Below are 14,106 nucleotides of genomic sequence, written 5' to 3'. Positions count from 1 at the left end.
TATAAACTGGCATTTGATCAGCCTTTGAAATGAATTCTAATTCATTTTTATGACATAGGTATGTCAAATAGATATCTCGAGGAAATTTAACATGCCCGAATTTTAATTAATAAATTATTTAGGGTTTTTTCGTAATTTAGAAAATGTCCTCTCTGGAACTTATCGGAAAATTTGGTTTTGATCAACCATCAGAATAAATTAGAGACTCGTTGTTGATAGGATTGTTTAAAAAGCAAAAACGTGTGATTATTTCAACGTCTTCGATTTATTATCAGCCTATCAAGAAATGGTAAATGTTATAAATGACGCGCTGAGAAAAAAAGCGAACTAAGGCAAAAAGAAACTTACGCTAAAGAGAAGAAAAAACACGCGAGAGCAAAAACGACCTAAGAATTGGTGAGAAGTAAAACGACAAATCAATGAAGGGAGAAGGTTCGCCCCACTTTGCTGCTGCAAAGACCAGCCTCGTGTAAAGTCAAAAAAACGCGAACACCAACCCTAGCTCGCCTAGTTGAAAAAATGCATTTTCAACTAAAAAAATACGAATTTTCAACCAGGCATGAATTTGGAATAAAATTGATGAATTTTCAAACAAGAAGAGTAATTTTTCGAAAAAAAACTTTCGACAAAATTGCTCAATTTTCAAATTTGGAAATGAATTTCAAGTCAGAGCAAAAAATATTGAATAAAAAATGGACTAGTTAATTTTTTGGATAAAAAATGGACTAGTTAATTTTTTGGATAAAAAATGGAATTTGCAACAAAATAGGTCAATTTTCAAACAAAGAAATTAACTTTAAATTAAAAAAGATTAATTTTAACCGAAAACGGGACAGTTTAATTATTTTCGCGCTATGGACGAATCATCAACTGTAATTTTGCGACTCTGAGCTCTCTTTTGTTAAAGTTCTTTGGGCTTTAACGAACACATTCTTATCGCGTATATTTTGCTTCGATTTCGATTTTGTCCAAAATGTCAAATTTTGTACATTATGCTTAACACTTTTATATCAAATATAATACATTTTTGATATACCTCTGCCTGGGATTAAATATTTATATTTTGCAAAATAAAGTACAAATTGTATTTATCATGATTACTTCAATAATTGTTTTTTATGTTACATCAAATTTTATTTTTAGCTGCGCTGAAACATGTATCGTTTTAATAAATGTATATCATTACAATGCATAATATGCATGGAAATTGAAACAGTCATATTCTTATTGGCTTGTTTTTATAACGCTTTTAAAAAATTTTAATCTTGTTTTTACGATTAAAAAAACTATGCTTCCTGTCAAAAAAATATTCGGAAAAAATTTGAAAATTTTTTTTGGTTAAATAAATTTCGTTTTACTTATTCGCGGAGCATGTATCGTTGTACTGAAATATTATTTTTTTATTTTCAAAGTTGCTTTTCAAAAATAAAGCAAAAACTATTTTTCCAACAAAAAAGTAATTCATGAAGAAATTTGCTATTCTTTTGTAGGTGAAAATTTTTTGTCAATCTACCGCTATAAGTATTCAACCAAATTCGAATTTAAACCAAACTTGTTACACTTTCAAACAATGAAATGAGTTTGCAAACATAAAGAATAATATTCTTCCGAAAAAGACGAATATTCAACAAAATCAATGAATTTCAAACCACATAGTTGAATTTTCAAATGAAAAATTTAATGTTTCAACCAAAAAGGGAATAGTTATATTTCTAGTAAAAATATGAGTATTAACTGAAAAAGGATTCTTTAATAAAATATTAAAATTTCTAACAAGAACAAAATTAATTTTTAACGGAAGAGTGGAATTTACAACCTAAAAACTGAATTTTTAACAAAAATAGATAAATTTGAAAACGAGAAGAATAATTTCGTATCAATGAAGACGAAATTTCAATTGCATAGTTCAATTTCCAAGTAAAACGGATAAACTTTAAACAAAAAATATAACTTCGCATTTTCAGTTCAAAAAATCAATTTTGAACCAAAAAGATTTTCAAGCCCAAAAATTAAAAAAATAATAACTTTTTTACATTTGTATGTCAAAATAAAGTACTTTAACGGGACAGTAAAATATTCTGCAATACCGTTGAATTTCCAACCAAAATATTTGCATTTTTAACAGGAAACTTCATTTTAAACCAAATAAAAAATTTTACAACCGAGAAAGATGAATATTCAATCTGAAAAATAAAATACTAGAAGTTTCAAACTGAATAGGATTTTATTCAATCAAAAGGTGTTGAATTTCCTTATTTGTGTCTATGAATAATTCATTTCGCATTTTAGAGGAACACCGATAACAATTGTCTTAAATAAACTTTTAAATTCAGTGATTTATAATGTTATGTTGTCGACTAATGTAATTTCTCTGGCTAAAAATTGAACTATTTTGTTAAAAATCCATTTTTTATCCGAAAATTTAAATAGTCCATTATTCGTTTAATACATATTTTTTGGCTTAAAATTTATTTCTAAAGTTGAAAATCGAACAATTTTGTTGAAATACTTTTTGTATTTGTTGAAAACCAATTTTATACTTAGTTCATTTTTGCTCACGGAATTTTGGATCACGGAATCTAGATTTGACTGTATTTCAAATCAAAAATTTTTATTTTCAGTCAGTGCCTTCACGTCTCGGGACCTAGTTTTTATTTCTATAAAAAATGAGAATTCGATTTTTTTACCTATAGAAAGACGATTTTCAAAACCTGCTAGATTGTAAGATCTAAATTCTCTGACGATTTACTTTTAATTGGCTAACTTTTTTAGAACAAGTCTTTTGTACCCGCATTCAGAAAGTCTATTTTTTTGTAATATTTTTTATTTATGCTAAAAATTGCACTTTTATCGTAATCTGCACCTGACTGTATTTCAATTTAATCAAAGTTTATTACTATTTTGCAGATCCAATGCAAGAAAGCCAGTTTTCCGAAAAACTCGTGACTGATAAATCCACTGATATAATACTGATATAAATAAACTGATAAATCCATGACCATCGTGTCCGACGAAGAAGAATCCAACACAACTGATATGAAGGAAAAGCAAAAGATGAAGACAACGAAGAATATCAATTCTTGGAAACTGGAAGTGAGGAAGAAGTTCGCTCACACTTGTTACAGAAAAAAATGGTGATGTTCGACAAATCAAACACAGCTGTAGGTGATGTTGCAGAAAGGATGTCAGCGTTATCTGCAAGATTCAATTTACCTTCTGAAATGCGTATTAAGATGTTTGAAATGCTTAAAATTTGCGCCGGACCTGAGTCCAGACGAATAAAACCAGAGACCACAGAATAAACTTACTCTCCATTATTGTTGTTTAAAACGTACAGCTAAATTACTTATGACCAAAAGAAAAGCATTTGCCTCCGATAACTGCAAAGAATTGATTTTCGGAAAATGCAGTCATCAGCATTAGCTTTCTCTGAACTCTCCAAATTATTATCAAATAATTGATCTGTAATATCAAGTAAAGAAAACTCTTAAAAACTCAGAAGTTTCCAGAGAATTGGTTAATACAGTTAATTCCAGAAATACTAAAAATCAAAAAGATAAAATTAGTGCTGTTGATGATGGTGAACTACAATCGAAAAGCATCCTAATGCTGTAACTTACAACACAGCCACACGCGGAGCTATAGCAAAAACCCCATTAAAGTGTAAATTAGGATTTTGGCCGATACAATTACTCTTTAGTGAATTACCATTGCCATTAAGATTTAAGTTCATCATACTTGCTGGCATAATGATGCTTTCGCACGAGCCACGTCCAGCTTTACTTGATTTATTTCTCAAAAGTTTTGTAATTGAAGCACTAGCATTGAGTTCAGTAGACATATCAGTCACAGTCAATGAGGTGACTTATTACTTTAAGTTCATTCCCTTGATTTCTTTTGTAGACTCCCCGGCTCGAGCACTGATGCAAAATAGATTAAAATTCAATGGCTGCTATGGCTGCAGTTATTGCTATGCCCGTGGGGTGTACGAAAATAATGCGATAAGATATCCAGCTGCCGTAATCGCTTCTCCATTGAGGTCAAGCGAATCACATGAGAAGGACGTAGAAATTTCCATAACATGTAAGTCCTTATTGAAATCTCATGGGGTCAAAGGGACTGCAGCAATAAGTTTTTTTCCTTATTTCGAAATGGTTTGGTCATTTTGTTTCGACTATTTGCACACTCTTCTCTTTGGGCCTGTAGGAAATTTCGTTACTGTAGATTCTAATTTTTCGAGGTCAGTTATCAGGAAACTTGATGAACGATTATTGGCAATTCAACCTAGTCGTAAAGTTTTTAAACTTCCTCAAAAATTTAGTGACAAGTCAGTATGGAAATGATCTGATTGGATGTCCTGGTTCTTATTCTTTACACTGTTAGAAATTTATATAGCGATTTTACTATAAATGTAATCAAAGCAATATGCATATACGTGTAGTAAATTTAATACACCATTATCTTGTAAAATAATATACATGTACAGTAAAATAGAGTGCACAAAAGTTGAAAGTTCTTTCATGTATTCAAATCTTTTCAAATATTTAGAACTAAAATAATAACCTACAATGCATGGACTAGATTCCTATTTATTATTATAGGTATCAATTTTTACATTGATTCAATAACACAAATAAGATTATCACAAAAATGATTGAAGGAAAAATAACCTTTTTCTGCGACCAACCGCAGATTGTCACGCATTGTTTTAAAATGGTTATTAACAATTACGCAAATTATTATTTAATGTCCCATATCCAATTTTGGAATCACTGTTAGTTTATTGTCGGATAATTTCAGTGGAAAGCCGTCCTTTTTGCATGTAAAAGAAACAATCATAGTTTTGTTTAAAAAATTGTTTATAACAATCATATAAATTATTCTTTATTTCATTTCGTTGGTTAGCCGCTGCAATAAATGTCACTCTAATAATTATTGAAGAAAAAAACATTTTTTCCTACGAGGAAACGGCCGATTAGGAAACTTGTTTAACTAAATTGTTATAAACAATCTATATTGTATATGTTTGATAAAGCTCAAAGTATATTAATGGCTTTAAAGACAATTGTGAATCACTTTTGTTCAGAAAAATCAATTCAACTATGAGAACAACTCGTTTATAAAGAATTTGTTTATAGAAATGTTAATAAAAACAATAGTTGTTAACTCATGCTAATTTTTTTTTTACCAATTATGACTCTTATGAAAAATATTAGCAACTAGCCTGAAATAAACGATTTTTTCTATGATAAAAAAACACTAAGAAGAATTTGTTTATAAAAGCAAACCACAGTTATCTTAAAAATTAATTGCTGAGCATTTCTAAAAAAAAAACTTTAAAATCGGTTAAGAAATACGACCTGTGGGCGATTATGAACAGTAAATTCCTATTCCAGACCACTGTGCCAAGGAACCGAATGGAGCCTCTATAAAGTATCCGTAAAGACCCCATTGGGTCTCCATTCGGTTCGTTTTTAAAAAACTAAATAAAAAACTGTAAAATCAACTTTTAAATTGTTGAAATTCGGATTCTACGTTAAAATTTGCATTAGAAACTCACGGAGTAATCGCAATACGTTTTCTTGCAGCGTTAAAAACTTTAAAAAATAAAATACCCGTCATTTACATGGGCCGAAGACGACTTCAAGTGCATCTTCTTTTAGTAGCAGTTAATCATGGACATAAGAAACAAGGGACTAAGCATGCCATTGCGGGGGTGATGCAATGAGGGGGGAAGTCCGCCACCTTTTGATGTCCCGCGACAAACATGGCAGCGCTCACATGTTTATATTTTCATGCACAGTTTGTCGGAAAAAATGCTCGTGCGCCTAATCAAATGGCACATCGTAAGATGTGAGCTCTCTCCACTTATGGAATCCCCCCCCCCCGTGGATTTAACCCCGCTCGCCAAAGTTAGGATGGCCTGCCTAGTCCCGTGTTTCCTATGTCCAAGCAGTTAATAGGCGTTCCGTCGGGAACTTTAAGAATTTTGTCTGGATGCTAGTGCCACGAAGTGGAAACCTCAGGCAACAACGCTGCGATGCAAGTTAGAGAGAAGTTTATTTTTAAACTTCGCGCGCAACATACTACTTGAGCTATTATGGATGTGCTTGAAGTCACCTTCAGCAGAAGTTAATGGCATTTTTTTACATTTTTAACGCTGCAAAAAAAGTACTGCGATTACTCTGTGAGTTTCTAATGGAAAATTTAACGTAGAATCCGAATTTCAACAGTTTAAAAGTTGATCTTGCTGTTTTTTTGAGTTTGTTAAAAAGGAACCAAATGGGGTCTTTATGGGTACTTTGTAGAGGCTCCATTCGGTTCCTTCGGTCCGCCAGAGGTTATTTAAAAAGCATAGCATTTTTCTATAGATCGGAGGTACAAGTATGATAAATAATGTTAATAAATTTTTGTAATGATAAAAAATACAGAAAATAAAATTTGTCTATTTTCAATTGCAGTGAAACCCTTCAATAGCCCTTCCTTCTATAGCCCTTTCGAGAATTGACCCCGCTCCGCAGGTATGTATAACAGGAGCTGCGCGGGGTACATGGGGTCTGCGGTTGTCACTCAGGTGAGTAGTCAGACGTGAACAAACAAAAGCGAAGTGGGCTAAAATGAGTTAGTTCCCACCCACCATCAGCCCCAAAATCGGTTCCATAGAAGAGTTTCACTGTACTTGTATACCTAATATTTAACTCTTTAAAAAAAAGCGCTACGATTTTTGAAGTTAAATACGCCTTACTTTGTGAGTTAAAAATCTCTATATCAGGATAAAAATCTAAATTGAGCATTGTTATGTTAATTTAGAAAAACCTTTTCCGATATTGAAAATATTATATTATAGGACCATCTCATGAAATTGTAGAATATGTACTACAATTTTCAAAAGGACAGAACTCTATATCATTTCAAAATAACTGCCAATCCGTAGATCAGAATCCAAAATACTTGCTCTGTAAATATTTCAGACTTTTCAACTAACGAAGTCAATGGATAAATTGTGGAGCAGTCTTACAGTGACAATAAATACTTAAATGATTCTGAAAGGAACCTGCCCAGTCTCTGCATTATTGAGACTAAAATCTTTAATCATCCGAAATATTGATAAATAGAAACTTATTGTTCATAATTTAGATAAAATTTGATTTATAATTTATGACACGAAATATTTTTATAGCATTCATACATCTAGATTTAAAGAAGCATCTCTTGCTATTGAGAAGCAATATCCATCCGAGAAGGCTAGCACATACTATACTCCATTCAGCAGAAATCAATTTTCAAATTAAAAACTTTTCTCAGAAGGAAAATTATATAATAAATTTCATACTCTTCGACAAAGACTTCGAGCTAACAATGTGATCCAAAAAAAAACCTACAGTAACTGAAAAAAAAAGAATAGACAATTATTCTCGGCTTCTGTGCTATATTATTTCATTAAACGCCATAAGAAGGTAAGGAACATCTGTAAAAATATCTTAACTTGGATTTCAAAATGAAGTGTTGGAGTAGAGAAATATCTTTTAGTTTCAGGCGCTGATGATAATAAAAGGAGTGTAGATGAAATAATAATTTGGCATAAGACTAACTTAAGTCCTTGGAGTACGGTTGAAGAATATTGGTCTGCTACTTCCTTGTACCGAATTGCAGACCTATCTTCTGAAGACACTTCAGGCGTAGATTACTTTTCGAAATATCGAGTCTTAGGACAACTTCAAGGTTACAGTCTGGTAAGATATGCTGAAGATAAACATCATACTTTTCAAGAATATTGCATTACAGTATCTGTATACTTATTCTTTACTCTTTTTTTGTCTCTAGTTTGAGATCGACTTTAAGACTGCTCTTCCAAATAGAAAATGAAGACTATGCTCGAAATTTCAGAAATTAAGGACAAAAATATTCAATTATGCGGCATAACAAAATTCAAAGACGCTGATGTTCAGAGTTTGCTTAAAATTCTACGTGCGAACCAGGAATATGAATCACGAGAAGATATCATTTTACATAAATGCCTATTCACATTTAAAACATTTTTTGCTTACTAAATTTACGACTATAAATTAGTATATCATTGTGGCACAGAAACCTGTGTGGATGCCGAGTCAACCAGAGATGCAGAATGACCTTTTTTACGTGTTAAGGTAAATTTTTTCTTTAAATAGAAAAGATCAAATATTTTTAACTGTTTAGCAATACAGTTTTAAATGAACCTAATTTTCATTTATATTTTCAGAATTATAGTAGTTTAGGAAATGCACTTCAAAACCGAATTAAAAAACTTCAGCAACATGGTTCAAGAGCTTCTACGCTTTACAGTTGCAGTATCCTAGGGAAGCGGAGTTCGTTTGGATGCTCCCTCAATCTGAAATTTACGATATAGAAAGTAAAGGCGATAGAATAGTATTTAGCGTAAAAATTCTGTTCAACGATTTGAATGCAGTATAGGAAAATTTTGTTATATTTTTCAATTTTGAACTATTATATTTTTTTAAATCTAGAATTTTCGAATTTAAATTGTCTGATTAACGATTTTAAATGTATCATAGGAACTATGACTATATTTCAGACTTGAAGTAAAAATATTAGATTTGTCGCAGACTGCAAATCTTCAAAAACCTATCTACGAGTAGTACCTGATTACGTCTAACTTTTAAAGCAAGTCACTTATATGTAGTTAGTTGTATCTCATGAATTTTCTAGACTTATTAGCGATTAATGCAATTAGATAGTACAACTAGTATGGGCCGAGTTTTAAATTAAAATGCTCTGTAAAGATAATAAATGAAAAGTTATCAGTAAAAAAAAGGCTAAGTCATAGTTGAAAAAGTTTTCAAGAAAACCAACAAAGTAGGTAGACTCGGGAAATTCTGTATATAAATTCCTGCACCGACATTTACGTACATTCAGGAATTGATGTGACGTCAGAGATACTAGAATATTCGATGTTACATAATAATTTCTAGAAGTTTCGATGATGAGGTGTTGCATAATTTATGGTAGGTTATGGTTGCCATGAGGCCATATTGGCATTTTTTAAGGTAGCCTAAACAACGTTTCAATAGAATTTTACGTTTTTAATTTCTTCACTGATACAGCTTTCTCTATAAAGAAAGGTGGAAGCAGATTGAGCAAAAAGGAGCTTATCTGATTATTGAATTCATCAATTCCGATTAAGTTATTGTGTTATATATGAATTACAGAATGCATTCAGATTTGAGTATTTATATATTAATGGTTTGAAGCCATATTAAAATGATTAGACTCTTCAACCGAATTTCAAATGATAAATGCTTTCAAATATTTTAATCCATTTTTAGATGATCGCATTTGAATTTTTATGTATTTGGTTTCGACTTAAATTTTGAACTTTCCGCATTTTGAGCTGTTCAATTTTAAACTTATTTAAAATTCGAAATGGTAAAATTTATAGGGTTTGCAGTTTAATAAATTGTTCAGATATATAAGCTAGAATTTGAATTTACGAACAAAAACGACAATTGAATCAGGAAAATATAGGTATAAATACGGATAATACTACTCTCTAAATCTGAATAAGTGAAATTTCACTGACTCAAATAGCTAAAAATGGGCCACTGACAATCAGTGAAAGCTTACTTATTAATTCACTGAAATAGCCATTTTTTATGGTTGACAGCATTGCACCATGCCAATTTAGCAATCATAATAAAATAATATTTTAGTATATTCAATAAAAGAATCATAGTAAAAACTTAATACCCATAAATATGATCAAATGTTAAAAAGGTCAATAGTTCTGATGCTTTTAAATAAGAAACAACCTCACATATTACTTTAATTTCAAGATTGGACTGTCATACGTAAACCCATTAAGTAAGTACATCCTATACGAGTTAGAGTATATTTATCCCATAGTTACTTTATCAGACTTACAGCGCAAAAATTAAAAAAATGTATTTCATTAAGCAATTCTTCTTGCTACCTAAGTAAAAGAGTATAAATAAAGCTTAAATCAAAAATGTAGAGGTTATGCTTCACATGATTTACTCTGGTGTTACTGAACTGATTAGTGAATAAATCCAAAATCACTGATTATTCAGTGAAATGTGTAATTACTATTTCAATCAAGGAATTTTTCACTGATTCATATTTAGAGAGTATATTTGTATATTTTCTTGACAAAAAAAAATTTGATGGGTCAAGAAAATATTTCATTGTTTGTATTCATACAAATATACGTTATTTCTAAATAATATATTATATTATATTATATCATAATATATTAAATATAATTATTATATAATATATTAGTGTTGTTAAAAATAAATGTATGAAACTATAAGGAAATTATGTACTTGAAATATGTATTCAGACATCATTTTTTTATTTCTAGACTATTTTACATGTTTAAATTTAATTTGGGTTTAGTATGAATACAAACCAATCTTATAGGTAATTCATAAGTGTTTACAGCCTATTTAACTGATAAACGAAGTTAGACTCATTACACGGATTTCATATCAGTTTTTAAATTTTTGTATTAATTTCAAATACCGCCATTCAAATTTGGACAAATTTGGATAAATTTTGACAGAGACCACAGTCTTTCCTGGCTTTTCTGAGTTTCTCTTTTTCTCTCAATATATACGATATTTGAATAGACAATTATTTTACTATGTATGAAATTCACTAAAATTAGTAATTCTATGTAAATTATGTGTTATAATCAATTTGACTTTTTCAAAGTTAAACTATAAATTTTACTAAAATCATTTTTATATTTAATTTCAAATTCTGTGTTGAAGTAACAATATAGAGTAAAACCGAGAGTAAGACATGCGATTATACCTCTAGCTGAATCTTTGGAAATAATAAAATTCATCTATATAATATTAAAATACTGAAATAAATTCCTTATAAGTAAATAAAGTACCAAAGAAAAATCAATGTATAGCGTCACGCCGATATAATTGTATAGGATTGCAACAAGTTACAAGAGCTAAAAATATGTTCCATTATAAATAAACATTCTTAAAAAACTTGGAAGATAAAACATTTTTTTTTTTGTATTGAAAATGTAAAAAGTGTTGATAGAAGTTGTTATCAAATATAAAATTAAAAGAGTTAAAAAAATATATAGTATTTAAAAAAAAATAGTCTTACAAGGGAAAATTTTTAAGTGAAATAGTCGAAGCTAAATTATTAAAATTCAGAATACTCCAACATGATTAACTGCAAATTTAAATGTTCTAACTTCAACAGTTCAAAGTCTAACATTACAAACAAAGTGACGTTAATTTTAAATCCATGTATAGAAGTGTTGTTCTGTCTGATTTTTTTTTATTTTACGAACAACAAATTTACAAATGTTTAAGGTGAATGTCCCAGTAATCGTAACGGTCCCAGTAATCGTGAAACTTGGTTATAATTTGAATAAATTGTTTAAAAAGGTTGTGAAATGTAACATTTGATTTGTTTCAAACTCGACTATTTTGAATTGTAATGACATTTTACAGTTAATCTCATTTTTCACGATATTCATATAAAATAAAGTATTTTCAATATTAGAAATATTTCAAGGGCTTATACTTGAACACTTTTAATTTGAGTAGTGCAGAATTTTTGGATCAACGCTCGGAGACGCGTGCTTTCACCTAAGCATGCGCGTTTGCACATGAGTGGCGTTTGAACTTGTGAAATAGGAAGAGGAACAAATTATGATGATTCTTCGATTACACAGCCATACAAAAAAAGTGTGCGGATCTGGTAATAAGACACACGTATTCCTATGGATTTTGGGGCGCTGAATTCAAATTCGGTATCAAAAATCACCCATCACGTCATGGTTGAGCCATAATCTCAAAAATGACGAAAAATCATGCACTGAGGCAAATAAATTTCAAAATAATGCCAGTGATGCAAATTTTCACTTCAAAAACATGTCGACGACTGTGAAGGATCAACCCTTGCCTGATATCAACTTATTTAACATAACTTTCCCCAACAGAACCTGACCCCGCCTAACCTGAATTAACAGAAATTTATTGAACTGCACGTAAAGCTCTGGAAGCATATTTTCCCAGTAGCAAATGTGTGCTGCGCCGAATGGGTCAACTCGAGCCTAACCTAGAAATAAATCTAACCTAGCCTAACCTAACCTAATTTCACGAAACACAATTAAACTGATTGTGTTGTCTCGTTGTGTTTGCGGTACCGTTTCATTCAGCTTCGGCTTAACCTACATAGAGGTTTAACCTATCCTAACCTAACAAAACCTGACCTAACTTAACCGATTACGCTGGCAACCCTGTTCTTTCGTACTTTCATATTTTGACATTAATAGCAGTAAATGTCTGGAGTTTCGAAAGATAGTATAAATATATACCTTAAGTTTAAGAAAAGCAGAGAGAAAAAAATTTTGAATACAACTCTGATCCATTTGCATGCTTAAGTTACAGTTCTACATTTTAATTGATACAAACATTGTCAGGTTAATTGAAATGGGGTCAATTCTACTTGTGTTACAACGGGAACACTTAAGTTAAGTTGTGTTGCGTTAAGCAAAATTTCTTTAGGTTCTGTTAAGTTAGATTCATTTGTAGGTTAAGATCGAGTTAACCTTAAATATAGCACACATTTAAGACGGAGAACCGTACGCTTATATAGATACACGTGTGATTGAATTTCATTCGGCTAGGTTAGGTTAAGTCAGGTTTTGTTAGGTTAGGATAGATTAAACCTCTATGTAGTTTAAGCCGAAGCTGAATGAAACGGTACTGCAAACACTACGGGACAACACAATGAGTTTAATTGTGGTACGGGAAGTTAAGTTAGGTTAGGTGAGGTCAGGTTTTTTTAGGTTAGGATAGGTTTGACCTCTTTGCAGGTTAAGCCCAAACTGATTCAAACGGTACCGCAAACACAACGGGACAACACAATCAGTTTAATTGTGTTTCGTGAGGTTAGGTTAGGTTAGGTAAGGCTAGGTTAGATTTATTTCTAGGTTAGGCTCGAGTTGACCCATTCGATGTAGCACACATTTGCTACTGGGAAAATATGCTTCCAGAGCTTTACGTGTAGTTTAATAAATTTCTGTTAATTCAGGTTAGGTGAGGTCAGGTTCTGTTGGGTAAAGTTATGTTAAATAAGTTGATATCAGGCTAGGGTTGATCCTTCGCAGTTGTCGACATGTTTTTGAAGTCAAAATTTGCATCACTGGCATTATTTTGAAATTTATTTACCTCAGTGCATGATTTTTCGTCATTTTTTGAGGTTATGGCTCAACCATGACGTGATGGGTGATTTTTTATACCGAATTTGAATTCAGCGCCCCAAAATCCATAGGAGTACGTGTGTCTTTTTACCAGATCCACACACTTTTTTTTGTGTGGCTGTGTTATTTTAAAAGTTATTAACAATTTGAAAAAAATATTTTAATAATCCGGTACATCTTTCCTTCTTGATACCAACGATATAAAAAACTCATTTTTCGATTTTTTGCAGTTAACAGTGTTTTCTCAAATCACGGCAGAATATATTTTGATATTAAAAACATTTACTAATATTATGAGGATGTATATAAATATAAAAAAGATTATTTTATATATATATGTTAGAAAGGGGAATTTGAACCTTCGACTCTGAACCTTCTCCCACTAAGTTCCTAGACTATATATACATGTAAGAATCCCGCCCGAGCTCAGTCTGTTATTCGCATCTAATTTGAGTGTATCTAAATTTTGCCAATAAAGAACGGTTGAATTGATGCTATCAATTCAACCTTATTTTTAAAAAGTCTTAATTGCTTTTCGACGCATTACATTTCTGGCGATCCTGCCAGGATCGGCTTCTCGACATCAAATCTCTACGGAGATATTAATCAAGTCGTAAAAGGCCAATCATCTGGAAAATCATTTAGCGAGAATTTTATGGAATTCTGAACAGACTCCGGACCAACCTACGGGTGATTCGTCAACTTAGTTAAATGAAAGATTTAATCTATTAGGGTGGATTTATAGAAGCCCTATACTACGAAGGATTAATCTTCATTAACTAAACAAAAAGAAAAAGGAAAATTTTTGCAATTGGGAACGTCAAAGGACGGTAAATTCCTAGGGAGCA

The sequence above is a fragment of the Belonocnema kinseyi genome, chromosome 9 (assembly GCF_010883055.1).
Source record: "Belonocnema kinseyi isolate 2016_QV_RU_SX_M_011 chromosome 9, B_treatae_v1, whole genome shotgun sequence".
In the NCBI taxonomy this organism is placed as follows: Eukaryota; Metazoa; Arthropoda; class Insecta; order Hymenoptera; family Cynipidae; genus Belonocnema; species Belonocnema kinseyi.
The sequence above is the reverse complement of the archived record's forward strand: the minus strand, read 5'-3'. Positions refer to the sequence as shown.